We start from the raw sequence: 6,687 nt of genomic DNA, 5'->3' as shown, positions 1-6,687 counted from the left end.
ACGCGATTTTGCGAACAATGACAATTGTTCTCCCCCCACCCAGAGATAATCTGCATAGGGTCCTCAGTCATCTCCAAAAATAGTTGTCCGGGTTGGGGTGGGAAACGGATCAGTCGCGTGCGTTGCTCTGTCCATCGGTAAACATGCAACAGAGAGTTCTAGCTGTGTGCCATGAACTGTGTAAATAATGTAAATAAAGTTATCCGTAAAAGGAAGTTATCAATAGCTCCTTTATATTTAAAATTATACAAAAGTAATGCGAAAGTAATGTCATTACTTTCGAAAGTAATTTGTAATGGTAATTAATTACTTTCTGGCTGTGGTAATTTGTAATGTAATTTAATTACATTTCAGCAATTTTCAGCAAAGTAATTAGCAATGTAATTTAATTACAAAATATGAGTAATTTGGCCAGCTCTGGGAAGCTGTCTATCTCCCCCCCCCCACCCCCCCCTCACAATGCCCGCTGCACTGCGCATCTTTTTTTTTATTTTTTTCTGCCAGACAGCAAGGGATTTGGACGATCTGCCCACCGACGCCGTCCTCCACTCCAACCTTGCCCATTTCAAGGCGTTCATCGAAGAAATTTTGTTTTGATGTTTAAATATTGCACAACCCTCAGGTAATACCCCTTATTTGGGGCATTTGAGGCTTAATAAATAAATAAATAAATAAATAAATAAATAAAAATTTCGGAGTAGATGGACTGAATGAACTGCAAAGGAGCGAGCGCGCACCATAGAGTCCACACAGGCCCGTTTCATATTACCGAGTAACACACCGTACGAAAATTCCATAGTGTTTTGAAACCAATGAGGTTGTATTAAGTAGAGAGCATTTCGTGAACCCGTTAAACATTTTTATTGGACACAAACTAGGGCATGCCTTGTGGTAACTGAATAACACTTCGAAAATACCCCGCAGGAGGCACCTGCGTCAGTAAGTGTTTGGTGAGTGGCGGCACCACGGGCCACAAGCCATGCTGGCACGCCTGCCCACGTGTGGCTGTGCGTGGCTTTCCCGTGCCTAGAGAAAAGGGCATCCTGGTGGTTGAGCCGAGCCCGGGGTAGGTTTGGACCCTTCGGCGCCCCCCCCGGGGGTGAGGTAGTACACCACTTTGGCCCCTGCTTCTCATAGACGGGTGTCCTGGTAAGGCCCGGCCAGGATGATTCACTAAGTCGCCTACTCTTCTACTATCCCCTCCCTTCTTTCATTCTTACCTTTACTTATACTCTTCCTCTCTCGTTTCTCTCCATTTCCCTTTCACCTTCTTGGCGGCAAGGGTCAACCTTGAGTGGAGAAGGACGCTAGTCTAGACCCACCCTTGGGTATAACATCTGGGTAGGTGCTACTGGAGTAACGTGCACAGCGAAGCCATTTTTGTTATGTGCTGTATCCCTTCCCCATGTTGGGCTCCATAGTGGGCGGCAAACCGGAGATGTCAAATATCTCCCATTTTTAATGAGTTCAAAGCAAAACTTCTTTCTGGTCAATCTCTGAATAGAGTTCGCACGGAGGACACCCTTCCTTTAAAGACTACTGTCAATGTTCACGCCCTCCCGAAGTGCTTAGTAATGCACTGCGAATACGAACTGCCTCTTGGGAAAGTTCTCCCCGTTCCTTGTGGCAAAAACCCTGGAATCATCTGTTGGAAAATCATACGAATCAAAGAAGCTCCACTATGGAGACCTCCTTGTAGAGGTTGAAATGGAGCAACAAAGTATAGCCCTCTTTGGACTTCCTAATAGCTGACCACAAAGTCACAGTAACGCCGCACTGATCTCTCAACACCATTCGGGGCGTGATCTCCAAAGATGATTTGTTGGAAAGCACAGAGGATGAGATCCTTGAAGGACTCAGCAATCAGGGTGTAATTGCAGTGAAGCGTATTACCTTTCGTCGAGATGACCAAGAAAAGCCTTCGAAGCACCTTGTGCTTACATTTAACCCCACGACCCTCCCACAGCTCCAAGGTTCGACGACCCTCGCCCACCTGCAAGGTTTGACTGTTTATCCCAGATCCGACATGTTGCTTTAGCTGCCAGCGTTTCGGACATGGGGCAGCGACCTCTAGGGGACGGACAACCTGCAGAAAATGTTCAAGCAACGATCACCCTACTGACAACTGTGCAAGTGATTTCTCCAAATGCGTGAACTGTTCAGGTGCTCACCCTGCATACTCCTGCTCATGCTCAAAGTTTAAAGAAGAAAAAGAAATACTAACACTGAAAACCAAGAAAAATCTGACCTACTTTGAAGCCCGAAAACGCCTCTCGTTCTCCTAAGCCGCTGCGGTCAGCGAGGGGGCTGCACCGACAACGGCTTCCATGGGGACACAGGTCTGCCTTTTAGACCTTTCTGCCCCGCGCCAACCCCAAGCCCCCAAATTCTCACCTAGAGTCCCTCAAGAGAAAAGGGATCCAACTCAGACCGCACCCTGGAAGGCGACGGCCCCGCGCCGTCTGCCCTCACGTTCTCGTGAGAAAATTATGATGGCAGGGGTCACAGTGCCTTGAGGGGCGCCCTTCATCTTCCTCGCAGCGCGAGGGTGAGGCAATGGATGTCTCCAGTAGTCTACCGGAGCCTCCTCCTGCCCCGAAAGGTGGTGAAATCTGGTCAAAAGTTGAGGACCCCAAAGAAAAAGACTAAAACGACAGGTCCAGAAGCTGGCACATAGCAAGTGCTTATTCATGGATGCTGTTTCAACTCTTCCAAAAATGTTCCTTGACACTCCAAACACCTCACAGCATCAATGTTTTTTTGTCACTCACCTGCATTACCACACTCACTCTTAGTGATCAGTTGAGACAGAGGAATAACGGCGACACCCTTGCCAGTGGCGTTGGCCCAAAGTCTCGACCTCCTTGGAGGCTTGGAGGTCAGAGGTGGCAGCTCCACAAAGATCAGCCAGAGGACGATTGGCGACTCCCTCGCCTGGGGAACTATTTTTATTTGTTTTTACCCGAAGCTTTGGTCGGAACCCTCCCCATGCAGAGTCAATCCACACCTATTCATGTAATCTTTCATTTTTATGGAATTCTTTTTTATGTGTTTCCTTAGAACCCCACTTTGTGAATGGTGCATCACAGCTTTAGCTGTTCCAAACTCGTGGTCCTCTGTTTAAAACTCGTTACCGACAATGAGTCTTATTCAGTGGAACTGCCCAGGTATGCTGTATAACTATGACGATGTTTGGTCCCTTTTAAAGGAATATCGTCCACTGGCATCTGTGTCCAGGAAACTCACCGGAAGGAGAGTCAGTCGTATGTCTTCAGGCACTTTAATTTTTTCCGCAAGGATAGTGATCCCTCGTATCACTGTTCTGGCGGGGTAGCCATAGTAGTGCAAAAATCTGTTGCTTGTGTTGAGGTTCCTGTGCACACCGCATTGGAAGTAATGGTTGTTCGCATTCCGTCCGACCGCCTTATAACCCTTTGTTCACTTCACGTTCCTCCTAACTTTACTTTAAGGTGTGAAGACCTTGAGTAACGAATCGCTTAACTCCCCTATCCATTCATTATTCTTAGTGATTTTAATGCACACAATTATTTATGTAGCAGTGCTAGACGCAATACGCGTGGGGCAATTGTGGAACGGTTTATTTTGTCTACAAAATTGTGTCTGTTTAACGAAAAAAACCCTGCATATTTTAGTGCACCCACAAACTCATTTACATCAATTGACCTCTCTATAAGTGAATTTATTTTATTTTTACTGTTTTCATGGCAGGTTACAGATATTCCTTTAGGCAGTGACCACATGCTTATTGTTCTAAGGCGGAATTACCCAGGTGTGACCCTCATTACCCGAACTCCTCGCTGGAAATTTGAGAAGGCAAACTGGTCAGAATTCAGCCAATTCTCACTGCTCGCATGCACACCTCTTGACAAGCTTTCAATTGACGAAGTGAACGAACACTTAACGAACTGCATCCTCCAGGCAGCTATAATGGCAATCCCCATGACCTCGGGGCGATTCCCACGCCGTCCCAAGCCTTGGTGGAATGAAGAATGCTCAGAACCACGAAAAAAAAAAAAAAAAGAAAGCATGGAGTATGTTTTGACGATATCCGGCATCAAGCAATCTTCTTCACTTTAAGCAAATGAAGGCCCGTGGACGGTACATTCGCCGGCAATAAAAAAGAACAAGTTTTCAAGGGTATGCGACATCAATAAATAGCCACACATCTCCGAAAGAGGTCTGGTATTAAATTAACGAAATCAATGGACCCTATTGTGCTTTCACTATCCCCCTGTTATCCTGCAATGGAACCTTTCCAGAAAGTCTAAACTCTAGAGGAACAAGCTGGTAATCTCGGGGAACATTTCGAGACCGTTTCAAGTTCCAGGCACTATTTCACCATAATTTCTTCAGCAAAAACGGCAGAAAGAAGCCAGGACCATAAAGGCACCTAGCTGGTGGTGCCCGGGAGCCGTATCATAGATCCTTCACCCTTATTGCACTTAAGATGGTCCTTCATAGTGTCAAACCCTGAGCAGCTGGGCTTGACGGTATCCACTACTTCATGTTGAACCACCTGCGTCCATCTACACTCGATCTGGTTTTATACCTCTTCACCAGTATATGGGAGGAGGGACGTTTTCCATCAGCATGGAGAACAGCTACCCTCTGCTCAAACTAGAAAAGAACTCAGATGCTGCTACTAGTTACAGGCAAATAGCATTGACAAGCTGTTTTGATAAAACCTTCGAAAAAATTATTACTAGGCGATTGATGCAGCTCTTGGAAAAACACCGCATTCTGGATAAATACCAGTGAGGTTTCCGCTGGTCCCGTTCGAGAAAGGATCAACTGGTTCGATTGGAGACAACTGTCCGAGAGGCTTCAAGTTTTGTCAATAGACAGTACTGACTCTCGGTGTTTTTCGATCTCGAGAAAGCGTACGATACTGCTTGGCGGTATGGAATTTAGAATGACTTGATTGACATTGGTGTCCAGGGCCGCACGTTTTATGCCATAATCCGTACACCAGGCACCGAAGGCCGGGAATCTGCCGTCCGAGCGGTCACACGCTGTCCAAGCAAAACAGAGTTCGAGCGGCACATTTGTTTCTTACAACTTTTTGCATGATCATAATAAAAATTTCACGTGCACCATATTTTCAACCATGAAGAGTTACTACGTTTAACCCTTACGCTCTTATTAGAACTGTTTCTTGCTACCACCGCTAGAGGGTTGTTTTCGGCTTCTGGTTGGCCAAGAGAGCATGCCAAGCTCCCTATCTGCGTCTGGTGCACGCCCTGGCTCTGCCCGCTCCTCCCATCGCCTTCTACGTGCTGCCATCTTTGTCTGCTGAGCTGTGGAACGCCTTCTGAGCATGCGCTGTTGATCTTCTGTGCGATATATCAGACGCTGCGCATGCGTCCACAGCTCAGTGACTCAGCATTTTGGCCGGCCCTGGGGATAAGCGATGCAAAGGTCTATGCACGGCTCTGAGCGAGTGCGAAAGAGCAAACAATAAAGAAAAAAGTGTGTTCAGCGGGGAGGAGGAGGAATGCCTATGCCCTACGCTGTCAAGAGCGCAGCGGACGCTAGAATGTTGCCATTCAACGCCAAAAGCACAACGCATATTCTTCCCGGCTCATCCGATTGAGCACGGAAGGTACACCGTGACTGTGCACTTTTCGTATGGTTGTATGTGCTTGCGCGCCTTTGGCTGCACTCTGATTCAAGTTGAAACGAAGTATAGAAAGGCCGCCTTATCTTTGAGCGGAGCAGGCGGCGTACCGTCGGTGCTTCCTTGCAAAAGAGCAAAAAATAATGATAAAAACAGTGAAAGCTGCTTACAACTCCCTGTAACGCCGAATTAGAGCGCAGCTCTTGAGGAGGAGGAGGGAAGGGCACTGGGGGGGGGGTTAAACTAACCAGGGGGGTCACGTGACCTTGGGGGCCACGTGACCTTGGGGGTCACGTGACCTCCATGCCGATGATGTCATCACTGAGGTCACTGATGACGTCATCATTGACGATGACGATGCGGGTACCGATGACGTCATTAGTGACGTCACTGATGACTTCACCAGTGATGATGACGATGACGATGTGGATGCCGGTGACGACATCAGTGACGTCACTGATGACGTCATCAGTGATGATGACGATGACGATGCGGATGTCGGTAACGTCATCAGTGATGATGACGATGACGATGCGGATGCCGGTGACGTCATCAGTGATGATGACGATGACGATGCGGATGCCGGTGACGTCATCAGTGACGATGACGATGACGATGTGGATGCCGGTGACGACATCAGTGACGTCACTGATGACGTCATCAGTGATGATGACGATGACGATGCGGATGTCGGTAACGTCATCAGTGATGATGACGTCATCAGTGATGATGACGATGACGATGTGGATGCCGGTGACGTCATCAGTGATGATGACGATGACGATGTGGATGCCGGTGACGTCATCAGTGATGATGACGTCATCAGTGATGATGACGATGACGATGTGGATGCCGGTGACGTCATCAGTGACGATGACGTCATTGGGGGTCACGCGACATCGGCGGGGGTCACGTGACCTCAGGGGAGTCACGTGACTTCGGGGGGTCACGTGACCTCGGGGGGGTCACGTGCCCCCCACGAGGTCACGTGACCCCGGTGGGGGGCTCGCGCGGTGCATTATGGGACATTTCCCATGATGCACCGGGGT

The sequence above is a fragment of the Ixodes scapularis genome, unplaced genomic scaffold (assembly GCF_016920785.2).
Source record: "Ixodes scapularis isolate PalLabHiFi unplaced genomic scaffold, ASM1692078v2 PGA_scaffold9__187_contigs__length_104089568, whole genome shotgun sequence".
Classification (NCBI taxonomy): Eukaryota; Metazoa; Arthropoda; class Arachnida; order Ixodida; family Ixodidae; genus Ixodes; species Ixodes scapularis.
The sequence above is the reverse complement of the archived record's forward strand: the minus strand, read 5'-3'. Positions refer to the sequence as shown.